The sequence below is a fragment of the Zeugodacus cucurbitae genome, chromosome X, assembly GCF_028554725.1.
Source record: "Zeugodacus cucurbitae isolate PBARC_wt_2022May chromosome X, idZeuCucr1.2, whole genome shotgun sequence".
Taxonomy (NCBI): domain Eukaryota; kingdom Metazoa; phylum Arthropoda; class Insecta; order Diptera; family Tephritidae; genus Zeugodacus; species Zeugodacus cucurbitae.
In genome coordinates this window covers 24,479,509-24,495,559 of record NC_071672.1, presented here as the reverse complement: position 1 = coordinate 24,495,559, position 16,051 = coordinate 24,479,509, and the positions used below count along the sequence as shown (strand labels likewise).

The 16,051-nt window shown below is 27.0% G+C and overlaps 5 pseudogenes; 4 read left to right on the top strand and 1 right to left on the bottom strand.

Moving 5' to 3' along the window:
- Positions 1-702: 702 nt before the first annotated feature.
- LOC128923046 (NADH-ubiquinone oxidoreductase chain 5-like) lies at positions 703-1,673 on the bottom strand (annotated as a pseudogene).
- On the top strand, positions 1,597-7,209 carry LOC128923010 (NADH-ubiquinone oxidoreductase chain 2-like; annotated as a pseudogene).
- On the top strand, positions 5,677-7,708 carry LOC128923081 (cytochrome c oxidase subunit 1-like; annotated as a pseudogene).
- A 159-nt stretch (positions 7,709-7,867) lies between these two features.
- Positions 7,868-9,441, top strand: LOC128923082 (cytochrome c oxidase subunit 3-like; annotated as a pseudogene).
- Positions 9,442-11,600: 2,159 nt separating this feature from the next.
- LOC128923083 (cytochrome c oxidase subunit 3-like) lies at positions 11,601-13,240 on the top strand (annotated as a pseudogene).
- Positions 13,241-16,051: the final 2,811 nt, after the last annotated feature.

Sequence of the window (16,051 nt, the reverse complement as noted above, 5' to 3'; positions counted from 1 at the left end):
TTCTCTAAATGTATAAAATTAATTATTTACTAAATCTTTTTAATTGAAGCCAAAAAGAGGCTTATCACTGTTAATGATAGAATTGAGGTTATTCTCCAATTAAGGAAGTATGACGTTCAAGAAAAAGCTGCTAACTTTTATCTTTTAATGGTTAAACTCCATTTGTACTTCTGTTTATATAGTTTAGCAAAAACATTACATTTTCATTGTAAAAACAAAATTTTACTATTTTTATAAATTACTAAAACTAATTCACTATATCCAAAAATTACATAATTACCCTAACATCTTCAGTGTTATGCTCTACATTTAAGCTATTTGAATAAAATATTAAAAAGAAAGAAAACAAGAAAGTAATTCATAAAACAAATAATAAAAGATAAATCTTCAAGTTATTATTGTGTATAACAAATATATGTTGAGAATATTTCCCTAATTCGTTATATAAATTTTGACCCCCTAAAAATTCTGATCAACCCTGATCAAAAGATTTACATACTCTTCCTCCTAAAATCAAGGGATAGTTAATAATCCCATAAGTAGAGATATAAGGTATAAATCATATAGAACCAAAAAAATAACTGCTAACATAATTACTTAAAGATTTATTAAAATAAAATAAAGAAACATTTGAAATTAAATAGCCTAATACACCTCCCACAATACAAACAAACAAAGTTAACAACTTCAAATAACTAGGCAAACAAATTATATATGGTGTAGGAAAAATCAATCAACTTAACATACTACCTCCCACAATTCTCATTACTAGTAAACCTCTCATCCCACGAAGCATAATTCATCCCTCATCTCTTAACATATTTAAAGAACCACAATTTAATTCACCTGTTATTGAATAATAGACCAATCGAAAAGAATAGCAAACAGTTAAACCAGTAGAAAAAAAATATAAAAAGAAAGAAAATATATTAATATAACTTAAAGAAACAATCTCAAGAATTATGTCCTTAGAATAAAACCCAGCTAAAAAAGGCATACCACACAACGCTAAATTAGCAACATTAAAACAACCAGATGTTAATGGTATATAAATACCAAGTCCTCCTATCAAACGAATATCTTGAGAATTATTCAAATTATGAATAATAGCTCCAGCACATATAAATAAAAGAGCCTTAAATAAAGCATGAGTTAACAGATGAAAAAAAGCTAATTTATAAAATCCTATAGATAAAATTCTTATTATTAATCCTAATTGTCTTAAAGTAGATAGGGCAATAATCTTTTTTAGGTCAAATTCAAAATTAGCCCCCAATCCAGCTATAAATATAGTCAAACCAGATAATAATAATAATAAAAATTATCATCTACCTCTCAACAAAATATTAAATCGAATTAATAAATAAACCCCAGCAGTCACCAAAGTAGAAGAATGAACTAAAGCAGAAACTGGTGTAGGAGCCGCTATAGCAGCAGGTAATCAAGATGAAAATGGAATCTGAGCACTCTTAGTTATAGCAGCTAATATAATCAAAGCCCCAATAATTTCCATTTCTACTCTATTTTTCATAACTTCTAAATAAAAAATATAGTTTCAACTCCCGTAATTTAACATTCAAGCAATAGCTAATAAAAATGCGACATCCCCAATCCGATTGGATAAAGCTGTTAATATGCCAGCATTACATGACTTAACATTTTGAAAATAAATAACTAAACAATAAGATACTAATCCTAACCCATCTCACCCTAATAAAATTCTAATCAAATTTGGACTAATAATTAATAACATTATAGATATAACGAATATAAGAACTAATATAATAAAACGATTAATATTTAAATCACCTCTCATATACTCCTTTCTATAATAAATAACTAAAGAAGCAATTAATAGAACAAAAGATATAAATAATAAACTTATTCAATCAAATAAAAAGGTTATTACAATTCTAGCTGAATTTAAACTTACAACTTCTCACTCCAAAAAGATAGTATAATCATTTATTAAAAAAATAAATAAAAGAAAAAATAAATTTAGTACAATATACTCTAAACTCAAAAGTATTGATAATAAATGCTTACGATTAGAGACAAAAACAAAAATCCCTATTAAAAACAAAAAACAAGGTAGCCCTCAATATAAACTTATTAACATTAGTTTTAATAGTTTAATAAAAACATTGGTCTTGTAAATCAAAAATAAGATTAAGTCTTTTAAAACTTCAAGAGAAAAAAAATTACTTTATCATTAATCCCCAAAATTAATATTTTAATTAAACTACCTCCTGATATTATAGTTATAATTATTTTTAATAAATTAATTTTAAAACAAAAAAAATTAATAAACAAATATTGCTCAGTTTATATTGATTTGCACAAAAATCTTTTCAATGTAAATGAAACGCTTTACTAAATAAGCTTTAAACTGTCATTCTAGATACACCTTCCGGTACATCTACTATGTTACGACTTATCTTACCTTAATAGTAAGAGCGACGGGCGATGTGTGCATATTCTAGAGCTAAAATCAAATTCACAATCTTTAAAATTTTACTATCAAATCCACCTTCACTAAAAATATTTCATAATTAGATCCGTTTAAATATATTTATTGTAACCCATCTCTACTCAAATATAAGCTACACCTTGATCTGATATACATTCCTATTAAAATTATAGAAAATTATTATTCTAATAAAATATTCTGATAACGACGGTATATAAACTGAAAGACAAACTTAAGTAAGGTTCATCGTGGATTATCAATTACAGGACAGGTTCCTCTGAATAGACTAAAATACCGCCAAATTTTTTAAGTTTCAAGAACATAACTACTACTACCTTAGTGTTAACAATTACATTTTAAATAATAGGGTATCTAATCCTAGTTTATATCCAAAATTTACAAGCTTCAAAATCCTACAATTTAAAAATTACTAAATTTAAAATTTCACCTAATAAATTTAATTTTATTTTAAAATCAATCATTTTAACTCACACTGAACAAATTTTATTTGCATTATTTGTGTAACCGCGGCTGCTGGCACAAATTTAGCCAATACTTTACTTAAATTACTATTTCCAAGTTTCCTTGATTAATTAAGCTATTTACTGAGATTATAATTAAAATTTATTTATTATTAAAATAAATAAAAATACACGCAGAAACTTACATATAAAATAAATCAATAATAAAATTCAAAGCTAAAATAAAACTTTAATATTAATTTATTAAAAAACTATATATATATTACCTAACAAACCATATTAAACCTTAATAACTAACTTAAAGTACAACTTTAATAAAGTAAAAATATACAAAAATAAAATAACTAGTACTTCGGTCTGCATCAGTCATTACCCCCTAAGTAATTAACCGTTTTTCATTGTAAAAAATTAGATGAAAACAGCCTATTATAAAAAATCTCGTTTTCATTAAATTCAACTGGTAATAATTAATTGTTTATTATTAATTTAATAATAAAATATAACTATTACTTAATAACATAAAAAAATAAATTAATAATTGAAATAATAATTAAATAAGATAACAAAAAATTATCATATCTGTATAAAAAGATTTAGTAAATAATTAATTTTATACAAATTTTTTTTTTTTTTTTTTTTAAATTATAAAATTTACAAAATATTAAAATTTAAAATAGATTTTCATTCAAAAATTTATTTTTATATAGTCTTAAAAATTTTAAAATATTAGTTAAAGATAAATTAACGATATACCAGTTAAGTTTAATAAATATCTATATGTATATAAATATTTAATTAATTAATATATTAATTAATTATGTCAAAAAAACCCTAGAATTCAGAGATCTATAACAATTAGATCAATTGATTAGTAGATAAAATCATCTGTAGTTAGACATTTGTATAAATAAATAATAAAAATAACTCTTTGTTATTCATCTATCTATTTATCTATGAGTTGTACTTTTAACTCTGTTTTAAATTAGATGAAAACAGCCTATTATAAATGAAATAAGCTGTTTTCATTGAATGAATTGCCTGACGAAAAGGGTTACCTTGATAGGGTAAATTATGTAATAATATTACATTCATTATATTTAATAGAATTAAACTATTTCTAAAAGTATCAAAAACTTTTGTGCATCATACACCAAAATATATCAATTATAAAAAGATAAGCTAATCAAGCTACTGGGTTCATACCCCATTTATAAAGGTCCTAATCCTTTTCTTTTTAATTTTTAATAATTCAGCTAAAATTATATTCTTCTTTATCTTAATTACAGGTACAATAATCACAGTATCATCTAATTCTTGATTGGGAGCTTGAATAGGTCTAGAAATTAATTTATTATCTTTTATCCCCCTAATAAATAGTAATAATTTAATATCTACAGAAGCCTCTCTTAAGTATTTCCTAACTCAAGCCTTAGCCTCAGCAGTATTATTATTTGCTATTATAATGAGATACTTAAACAATTTTCCTGTCACACAAGAAAATTCTTTATATAATGACTTAATTATTACATCATCACTATTATTAAAAAGAGGGGCAGCCCCCTTTCATTTCTGATTTCCAAATGTTATAGAAGGCTTATCGTGAATAAACGCTTTAACTTTAATAACCTGACAAAAAATTGCTCTTATATTAATCTCCTACATTTCGCCAAACAATTTTATTCTTTTAGTAATCTTTACATCAACCATTGTAGGATCTTTAGGAGGATTAAATCAAACTTCCTTACGAAAGTTAATAGCCTTCTCCTCTATCAACCACCTAGGTTGAATATTAGCGGCTATGCAAACTAGTGAATCGATATGATTAATTTATTTTTCATTTTATTCATTTTTATCCTTCAGTCTAACCTTCATATTCAACAATTTTAAAATATTCCACATCAATCAACTATTCGATTCATTTTTTAGATCAAAAATTTTAAAATTTATATTATTTCTTAATCTTCTATCCTTAGGTGGACTACCCCCATTCATTGGGTTTCTACCTAAATGGTTGGTTATTCAGATATTAGTTCTAAAAAGACAATACATTTTAGTAACCATCATAACTGTAATAACTTTAATTACATTATTTTTTTATCTACGACTATGTTTTGCAGCTTTTATACTAAACTACTACGACAATAATTGAACGGTAAATATATTCATCAACAATTTTTCTTTTAAAACTATACTTGTTTTATCTTTCATCTCTACATTTAGATTAGTACTAGTTTCCCTAGTCTACCTATTCTTGTTAATTTATAGAATAAGGCTTTAAGTTAAATAAACTAATAGCCTTCAAAGCTATAAATATAAGTATAGTCTTTTAAGCCTTAGTAAGTTTTTACTCCTTTAGAATTGCAGTCTAATGTCATTATTGACTATAAAGCCTTGATTAAAAAGAATAAATTCTTATAAATAGATTTACAGTCTATTGCCTAAACTTCAGCCATTTAATCGCGACAATGGCTATTTTCAACGAACCATAAAGATATCGGAACATTATATTTTATTTTCGGAGCTTGAGCATGTATAGTAGGAACATCTCTTAGAATCTTAGTCCGGGCAGAACTGGGTCACCCAGGAGCTTTAATCGGAGATGATCAAATCTATAATGTCATCGTAACAGCTCATGCATTTGTTATGATTTTTTTCATAGTAATACCTATTATAATTGGAGGATTTGGAAATTGACTAGTACCCCTAACACTAGGAGCGCCAGATATAGCATTCCCTCGAATGAATAATATAAGATTTTGATTATTACCTCCCTCTCTTACATTACTTTTAGTGAGCAGTATAGTAGAAAACGGAGCTGGTACAGGTTGAACTGTTTATCCTCCCCTTTCATCAATTATCGCTCATGGTGGGGCCTCAGTTGATTTAGCTATTTTTTCTCTGCATTTAGCTGGTATTTCATCAATTTTAGGAGCCGTAAATTTCATTACTACAGTAATTAATATGCGATCAACAGGAATCACATTTGACCGGATACCTTTATTCGTTTGAGCCGTAGTATTGACAGCTCTTCTTTTACTTCTATCTCTACCTGTATTAGCCGGAGCTATTACTATACTTTTAACAGACCGAAACTTAAACACCTCTTTCTTCGACCCAGCTGGTGGTGGAGACCCTATTTTATACCAACATTTGTTTTGATTCTTTGGACACCCTGAAGTTTATATTTTAATTTTACCAGGATTCGGTATAATTTCTCATATTATTAGACAAGAATCGGGTAAAAGGGAAACATTTGGTTCCTTAGGTATAATTTACGCTATAATAGCAATTGGATTACTTGGATTTATCGTATGAGCCCATCATATATTTACAGTAGGTATAGATGTTGATACTCGAGCTTACTTCACTTCAGCTACAATAATTATTGCTGTTCCTACTGGAATTAAAATTTTCAGATGACTAGCCACTCTTCATGGAACACAATTAAATTATTCCCCAGCTATATTATGAGCTTTAGGTTTTGTATTTTTATTCACAGTTGGGGGACTAACTGGAGTAGTATTAGCCAACTCTTCTGTTGATATTATTCTTCATGACACTTACTACGTAGTAGCTCATTTCCATTATGTTTTATCAATAGGAGCAGTATTTGCTATTATAGCTGGATTTGTACACTGATATCCATTATTTACTGGATTAGTTTTAAACCCTAAGTGATTAAAAAGTCAATTTATTATTATATTTATTGGTGTAAACTTAACTTTCTTCCCTCAACACTTCTTAGGATTAGCAGGAATACCTCGACGTTACTCCGACTACCCAGATGCTTACACAACATGAAATGTAGTTTCTACAATTGGTTCATCAATTTCTTTACTAGGAATTCTTTTCTTCTTATTTATTATTTGAGAAAGATTAGTTACTCAACGTCAAGTAATTTACCCAATGCAACTTAGTTCTTCAATTGAATGACTTCAAAATACACCACCTGCTGAACATAGTTATTCAGAATTACCTCTTTTAACTAATTTCTAATATGGCAGATTAGTGCAATGGATTTAAGCTCCATATATAAAGTATTTTACTTTTATTAGAAACAAATGACAACATGAGCTGCCCTTGGCCTTCAAGATAGTGCCTCTCCTCTTATAGAACAACTTACATTTTTTCATGATCATGCTCTTATAATTTTAGTAATAATTACAACTCTTGTAGGTTATTTAATATTTATATTGTTCTTCAATACTTACACAAACCGAAACCTCCTTCACGGTCAAACCATTGAAATAATTTGAACTATTCTTCCAGCAATTGTTCTGCTATTTATTGCTTTCCCCTCTCTACGCCTACTTTACTTATTGGATGAAATTAATGAACCTTCAGTAACTTTAAAGGCTATCGGACACCAATGATACTGAAGTTACGAATATTCAGATTTCATAAATGTAGAATTTGACTCATATATAATCCCTACTAATGAATTAGCTACAGACGGATTTCGTTTATTAGACGTAGATAACCGAGTAGTTTTACCTATAAATTCACAAATTCGAATTTTAGTGACAGCCGCAGATGTAATCCACTCTTGAACAATTCCATCGTTAGGAGTAAAAGTTGATGGAACCCCGGGCCGATTAAACCAAACTAATTTTTTTATAAACCGCCCAGGTTTATTCTATGGTCAATGTTCTGAAATTTGCGGAGCTAATCACAGTTTTATACCTATTGTAATCGAAAGAATCCCTGTTAATCATTTTATTAAATGAGTTACTAACAGAGCTAACTCATAATTTATCATTAGATGACTGAAAGCAAGTACTGGTCTCTTAAACCATTTTATAGTAAATTAGCACTTACTTCTAATGAAAAAAAATTAGTTAAAATATAACATTAGTGTGTCAAACTGAAATTACTGAATTAATTAGTATTTTTTAATTCCACAAATAGCTCCTATCGGTTGATTAAGTTTAGTATAATAAATTATTATTCTGTACTTCCACAAACCCCTAAATCTCAAATCTCAAAGAAGTATTCATCTACATCCCTTAACTGAAAATGATAACAAATTTATTCTCTGTATTCGATCCCTCATCAAGCATTTTCAATTTATCATTAAATTGAATAAGAACATTCCTAGGATTATTGTTAATCCCATCAGCTTACTGATTAATACCATCACGATGACATATTTTTTGAAATTCTATTTTACTAACACTACATAAGGAATTCAAAACCTTATTAGGTCCCTCAGGTCATTCAGGTTCAACCTTCATTTTCGTTTCATTATTTTCTCTAATTCTATTTAATAATTTTATAGGTTTATTCCCTTATATCTTCACAAGTACAAGTCATTTAACATTGACCCTTACCTTGGCTCTTCCTCTATGATTATGTTTTATATTATATGGATGAATTAACCACACTCAACACATATTCGCCCATTTAGTGCCCCAAGGAACTCCAGCAGTACTAATACCATTCATGGTATGTATTGAAACTATTAGTAATATTATTCGGCCAGGAACTTTAGCTGTTCGACTAGCGGCTAATATAATCGCAGGACACTTATTATTAACCCTATTGGGAAATACTGGCCCTTCGTTATCTTACATTATTGTATCCCTTTTATTAATTGGACAAATTGCTTTATTAGTACTTGAATCAGCTGTAGCTATTATTCAGTCATATGTATTTGCTGTTTTAAGTACTTTATACTCTAGTGAAGTAAATTAATGTCAACACACTCAAATCACCCATTCCATTTAGTAGATTATAGCCCATGACCTTTAACAGGAGCTATCGGAGCTATAACATCAGTATCAGGTTTAGTTAAATGATTCCACCAATACGACATTTCGCTATTTCTATTAGGAAATGTAATTACTATCCTAACAGTCTATCAATGATGACGAGACGTCTCACGAGAAGGAACATTTCAAGGATTACATACCCTACCAGTTACATTAGGCCTTCGATGAGGAATAATTTTATTTATTTTATCAGAAGTCTTATTCTTTGTATCCTTCTTTTGAGCATTTTTCCATAGCAGACTATCACCTGCCATCGAATTAGGTGCTTCATGACCCCCTGCTGGTATTCAACCATTCAATCCATTCCAAATTCCTTTGTTAAATACAGCAATTCTTTTATCATCTGGAGTTACAGTAACTTGAGCTCACCATAGATTAATAGAGGGTAATCATTCTCAAGCCACACAAGGATTATTTTTTACAGTTTTATTAGGGGTTTACTTCACTATCCTACAAGCCTATGAATACATCGAAGCACCTTTTACTATTGCAGATTCAGTTTACGGTTCTACATTCTTTATAGCAACAGGCTTCCATGGAATTCACGTATTAATTGGAACAACTTTCCTTTTAGTCTGTTTAATCCGACATTTAAATAATCATTTTTCTAAAACTCATCATTTCGGATTTGAAGCAGCCGCATGATACTGACATTTCGTTGATATTGTATGATTATTCCTCTATATCTCAATTTATTGATGAGGAGGTTAATTAATTATCTGTATAGTATATAAGTATATTTGACTTCCAATCATAAGGTCTACTAATCAGTAGTATAGATAATCTTTTCAATCATTATTATAGGGTTAATTCTAATAACAATCACCAGAATTGTAATAATTTTAGCTTCAGTACTTTCAAAAAAAGCTCTTACAGACCGAGAAAAATGTTCTCCATTTGAATGTGGGTTTGATCCAAAGTCATCTTCACGCCTACCTTTCTCACTTCGATTCTTCCTAATCACTATTATTTTTCTAATTTTCGATGTAGAAATTGCTCTTATTTTACCTATAGTTCTAATTATCTCTACTTCAGACATCTTCATATGAACAATTACCTCAATTATTTTCATTATTATTCTAATTATTGGATTATATCATGAATGAAATCAAGGAATATTAAACTGATCAAACTAAAAGTTTTATTTTAGCTTTGAATTTTATTATTGATTTATTTTATATGTAAGTTTTTGCGTGTATTTTTATTTATTTTAATAATAAATAAATTTTAATTATAATCTCAGTAAATAGCTTTATTAATCAAGGAAACTTGGAAATAGTAATTTCATAAAGTATTGGCTAAATTTGTGCCAGCAGCCGCGGTTACACAAATAATGCAAATAAAATTTGTTCAGTGTGAGTTAAAATGATTGATTTTAAAATAAAATTAAATTTATTAGGTGAAATTTTAAATTTAGTAATTTTTAAATTGTAGGATTTTGAAGCTTGTAAATTTTGGATATAAACTAGGATTAGATACCCTATTATTTAAAATGTAATTGTTAACACTAAGGTAGTAGTAGTTATGTTCTTGAAACTTAAAAAATTTGGCGGTATTTTAGTCTATTCAGAGGAACCTGTCCTGTAATTGATAATCCACGATGAACCTTACTTAAGTTTGTCTTTCAGTTTATATACCGTCGTTATCAGAATATTTTATTAGAATAATAATTTTCTATAATTTTAATAGGAATGTATATCAGATCAAGGTGTAGCTTATATTTGAGTAGAGATGGGTTACAATAAATATATTTAAACGGATCTAATTATGAAATATTTTTAGTGAAGGTGGATTTGATAGTAAAATTTTAAAGATTGTGAATTTGATTTTAGCTCTAGAATATGCACACATCGCCCGTCGCTCTTACTATTAAGGTAAGATAAGTCGTAACATAGTAGATGTACCGGAAGGTGTATCTAGAATGACAGCTTAAAGCTTATTTAGTAAAGCGTTTCATTTACATTGAAAAGATTTTTGTGCAAATCAATATAAACTGAGCAATATTTGTTTATTAATTTTTTTTGTTTTAAAATTAATTTATTAAAAATAATTATATAATTTAATGTTTTAGTAATTTTTAATGAAAAAATAATAATAATAATAGTTAATTAGTATTGTGAAAGATTACTGAAATATTTTGAAAAATTTTTGTTTTAAAAGAAAATTTTATTTATTGTACCTTGTGTATCAGGGTTTATCAAATAATTAATAATTATTTATTAATCTCGATTTTATAAGAGTTAATAATTTATGAAAGTTAATGTGTCAAAATTATTTTAAATAAATTATTAGAAATGAAATGTTATTCGTTTATAAAGGTATCTAGTTTTTTTAGAAATAAATTTAATTTACGAATTTTTAATTTTTTAGTTATTTGTTTAATTAAAAAATTTATTAATTTGAATATCTTAAGGGATAAGCTTTAAGATAAATTGTTAAAAATTAATAATTTTAATATAAAATGTATGCTTAGAATTAGCAATCATTATAAAGTTTGTTATAAATTATTTTATAATTTATATTATTTATTATATTTTAATTTATTTATAAAAATTTTTTTATTAATAATTTATAAAAAGGAATAATGATAGAATTAGTATATTTAATGTTTAAGTAATTTTGTATGATAAGTTTGTATAAAGAACTCGGCAAATTTTTTACCCGCCTGTTTAACATAAACATGTCTTTTTGAGTTATTTTTAAAGTCTGACCTGCCCACTGAAATTTTTAAATGGCCGCAGTATTCTAACTGTGCAAAGGTAGCATAATCATTAGTCTTTTAATTGAAGGCTGGTATGAACGGTTGGACTTACTTCTAATGAAAAAAAATTAGTTAAAATATAACATTAGTGTGTCAAACTGAAATTACTGAATTAATTAGTATTTTTTAATTCCACAAATAGCTCCTATCGGTTGATTAAGTTTATTTATTATCTTCTCAATTACTTTTATTTTGTTTAGTATAATAAATTATTATTCTGTACTTCCACAAACCCCTAAATCTCAAATCTCAAAGAAGTATTCATCTACATCTCTTAACTGAAAATGATAACAAATTTATTCTCTGTATTCGATCCCTCATCAAGCATTTTCAATTTATCATTAAATTGAATAAGAACATTCCTAGGATTATTGTTAATCCCATCAGCTTACTGATTAATACCATCACGATGACATATTTTTTGAAATTCTATTTTACTAACACTACATAAGGAATTCAAAACCTTATTAGGTCCCTCAGGTCATTCAGGTTCAACCATCATTTTCGTTTCATTATTTTCTCTAATTCTATTTAATAATTTTATAGGTTTATTCCCTTATATCTTCACAAGTACAAGTCATTTAACATTGACCCTTACCTTGGCTCTTCCTCTATGATTATGTTTTATATTATATGGATGAATTAACCACACTCAACACATATTCGCCCATTTAGTGCCCCAAGGAACTCCAGCAGTACTAATACCATTCATGGTATGTATTGAAACTATTAGTAATATTATTCGGCCAGGAACTTTAGCTGTTCGACTAGCGGCTAATATAATCGCAGGACACTTATTATTAACCCTATTGGGAAATACTGGCCCTTCGTTATCTTACATTATTGTATCCCTTTTATTAATTGGACAAATTGCTTTATTAGTACTTGAATCAGCTGTAGCTATTATTCAGTCATATGTATTTGCTGTTTTAAGTACTTTATACTCTAGTGAAGTAAATTAATGTCAACACACTCAAATCACCCATTCCATTTAGTAGATTATAGCCCATGACCTTTAACAGGAGCTATCGGAGCTATAACATCAGTATCAGGTTTAGTTAAATGATTCCACCAATACGACATTTCGCTATTTCTATTAGGAAATGTAATTACTATCCTAACAGTCTATCAATGATGACGAGACGTCTCACGAGAAGGAACATTTCAAGGATTACATACCCTACCAGTTACATTAGGCCTTCGATGAGGAATAATTTTATTTATTTTATCAGAAGTCTTATTCTTTGTATCCTTCTTTTGAGCATTTTTCCATAGCAGACTATCACCTGCCATCGAATTAGGTGCTTCATGACCCCCTGCTGGTATTCAACCATTCAATCCATTCCAAATTCCTTTGTTAAATACAGCAATTCTTTTATCATCTGGAGTTACAGTAACTTGAGCTCACCATAGATTAATAGAGGGTAATCATTCTCAAGCCACACAAGGATTATTTTTTACAGTTTTATTAGGGGTTTACTTCACTATCCTACAAGCCTATGAATCATCGAAGCACCTTTTACTATTGCAGATTCAGTTTACGGTTCTACATTCTTTATAGCAACAGGCTTCCATGGAATTCACGTATTAATTGGAACAACTTTCCTTTTAGTCTGTTTAATCCGACATTTAAATAATCATTTTTCTAAAACTCATCATTTTGGATTTGAAGCAGCCGCATGATACTGACATTTCGTTGATATTGTATGATTATTCCTCTATATCTCAATTTATTGATGAGGAGGTTAATTAATTATCTGTATAGTATATAAGTATATTTGACTTCCAATCATAAGGTCTACTAATCAGTAGTATAGATAATCTTTTCAATCATTATTATAGGGTTAATTCTAATAACAATCACCAGAATTGTAATAATTTTAGCTTCAGTACTTTCAAAAAAAGCTCTTACAGACCGAGAAAAATGTTCTCCATTTGAATGTGGGTTTGATCCAAAGTCATCTTCACGCCTACCTTTCTCACTTCGATTCTTCCTAATCACTATTATTTTTCTAATTTTCGATGTAGAAATTGCTCTTATTTTACCTATAGTTCTAATTATCTCTACTTCAGACATCTTCATATGAACAATTACCTCAATTATTTTCATTATTATTCTAATTATTGGATTATATCATGAATGAAATCAAGGAATATTAAACTGATCAAACTAAAAGTTTTATTTTAGCTTTGAATTTTATTATTGATTTATTTTATATGTAAGTTTTTGCGTGTATTTTTATTTATTTTAATAATAAATAAATTTTAATTATAATCTCAGTAAATAGCTTTATTAATCAAGGAAACTTGGAAATAGTAATTTCATAAAGTATTGGCTAAATTTGTGCCAGCAGCCGCGGTTACACAAATAATGCAAATAAAATTTGTTCAGTGTGAGTTAAAATGATTGATTTTAAAATAAAATTAAATTTATTAGGTGAAATTTTAAATTTAGTAATTTTTAAATTGTAGGATTTTGAAGCTTGTAAATTTTGGATATAAACTAGGATTAGATACCCTATTATTTAAAATGTAATTGTTAACACTAAGGTAGTAGTAGTTATGTTCTTGAAACTTAAAAAATTTGGCGGTATTTTAGTCTATTCAGAGGAACCTGTCCTGTAATTGATAATCCACGATGAACCTTACTTAAGTTTGTCTTTCAGTTTATATACCGTCGTTATCAGAATATTTTATTAGAATAATAATTTTCTATAATTTTAATAGGAATGTATATCAGATCAAGGTGTAGCTTATATTTGAGTAGAGATGGGTTACAATAAATATATTTAAACGGATCTAATTATGAAATATTTTTAGTGAAGGTGGATTTGATAGTAAAATTTTAAAGATTGTGAATTTGATTTTAGCTCTAGAATATGCACACATCGCCCGTCGCTCTTACTATTAAGGTAAGATAAGTCGTAACATAGTAGATGTACCGGAAGGTGTATCTAGAATGACAGTTTAAAGCTTATTTAGTAAAGCGTTTCATTTACATTGAAAAGATTTTTGTGCAAATCAATATAAACTGAGCAATATTTGTTTATTAATTTTTTTTGTTTTAAAATTAATTTATTAAAAATAATTATATAATTTAATGTTTTAGTAATTTTTAATGAAAAAATAATAATAATAATAGTTAATTAGTATTGTGAAAGATTACTGAAATATTTTGAAAAATTTTTGTTTTAAAAGAAAATTTTATTTATTGTACCTTGTGTATCAGGGTTTATCAAATAATTAATAATTATTTATTAATCTCGATTTTATAAGAGTTAATAATTTATGAAAGTTAATGTGTCAAAATTATTTTAAATAAATTATTAGAAATGAAATGTTATTCGTTTATAAAGGTATCTAGTTTTTTTAGAAATAAATTTAATTTACGAATTTTTAATTTTTTAGTTATTTGTTTAATTAAAAAATTTATTAATTTGAATATCTTAAGGGATAAGCTTTAAGATAAATTGTTAAAAATTAATAATTTTAATATAAAATGTATGCTTAGAATTAGCAATCATTATAAAGTTTGTTATAAATTATTTTATAATTTATATTATTTATTATATTTTAATTTATTTATAAAAATTTTTTTATTAATAATTTATAAAAAGGAATAATGATAGAATTAGTATATTTAATGTTTAAGTAATTTTGTATGATAAGTTTGTATAAAGAACTCGGCAAATTGTTTACCCGCCTGTTTAACAAAAACATGTCTTTTTGAGTTATTTTTAAAGTCTGACCTGCCCACTGAAATTTTTAAATGGCCGCAGTATTCTAACTGTGCAAAGGTAGCATAATCATTAGTCTTTTAATTGAAGGCTGGTATGAACGGTTGGACGAGGTATAAGCTGTTTCATATAAATTTATAATAGAATTTTATATTTTAGTCAAAAAGCTAAAATATTATTAAAAGACGAGAAGACCCTATAAATCTTTATATTTTTTTTTATTTAAATTTTTTGGATTTATTTTATTTTTATAATGGAGAATATTTTGTTGGGGTGATGTTAAAATTTAATGAACTTTTAATTATAAAAAATCATTAATTTATGAGTTATTGATCCATTAGTAGTGATTATAAGATTAAGTTACTTTAGGGATAACAGCGTAATTTTTTTGGAGAGTTCATATCGATAAAAAAGTTTGCGACCTCGATGTTGGATTAAGATATAATTTTAGGTGTAGCCGCTTAAATGCTAAGTCTGTTCGACTTTTAAATTCTTACATGATCTGAGTTCAGACCGGCGTAAGCCAGGTTGGTTTCTATCTTTAGTAAGTTGTAATATCATAGTACGAAAGGACCAGGTATTAAAATAATTATATTTTAAAATTAGAATATGATTAATTTAAATAACTATTTTGGCAGATTAGTGCAATAAATTTAGAATTTATTTATGTAATTTATATTACAAATAGTACTTGTTTTTTATAGAATTAATTTTATCAATTATTGGCAGCTTAATTTTAGTAGTCTGTGTTTTAGTGAGAGTTGCTTTTTTAACTCTTTTGGAACGTAAAGTATTAGGTTATATTCAAATTCGTAAGGGGCCTAATAAGG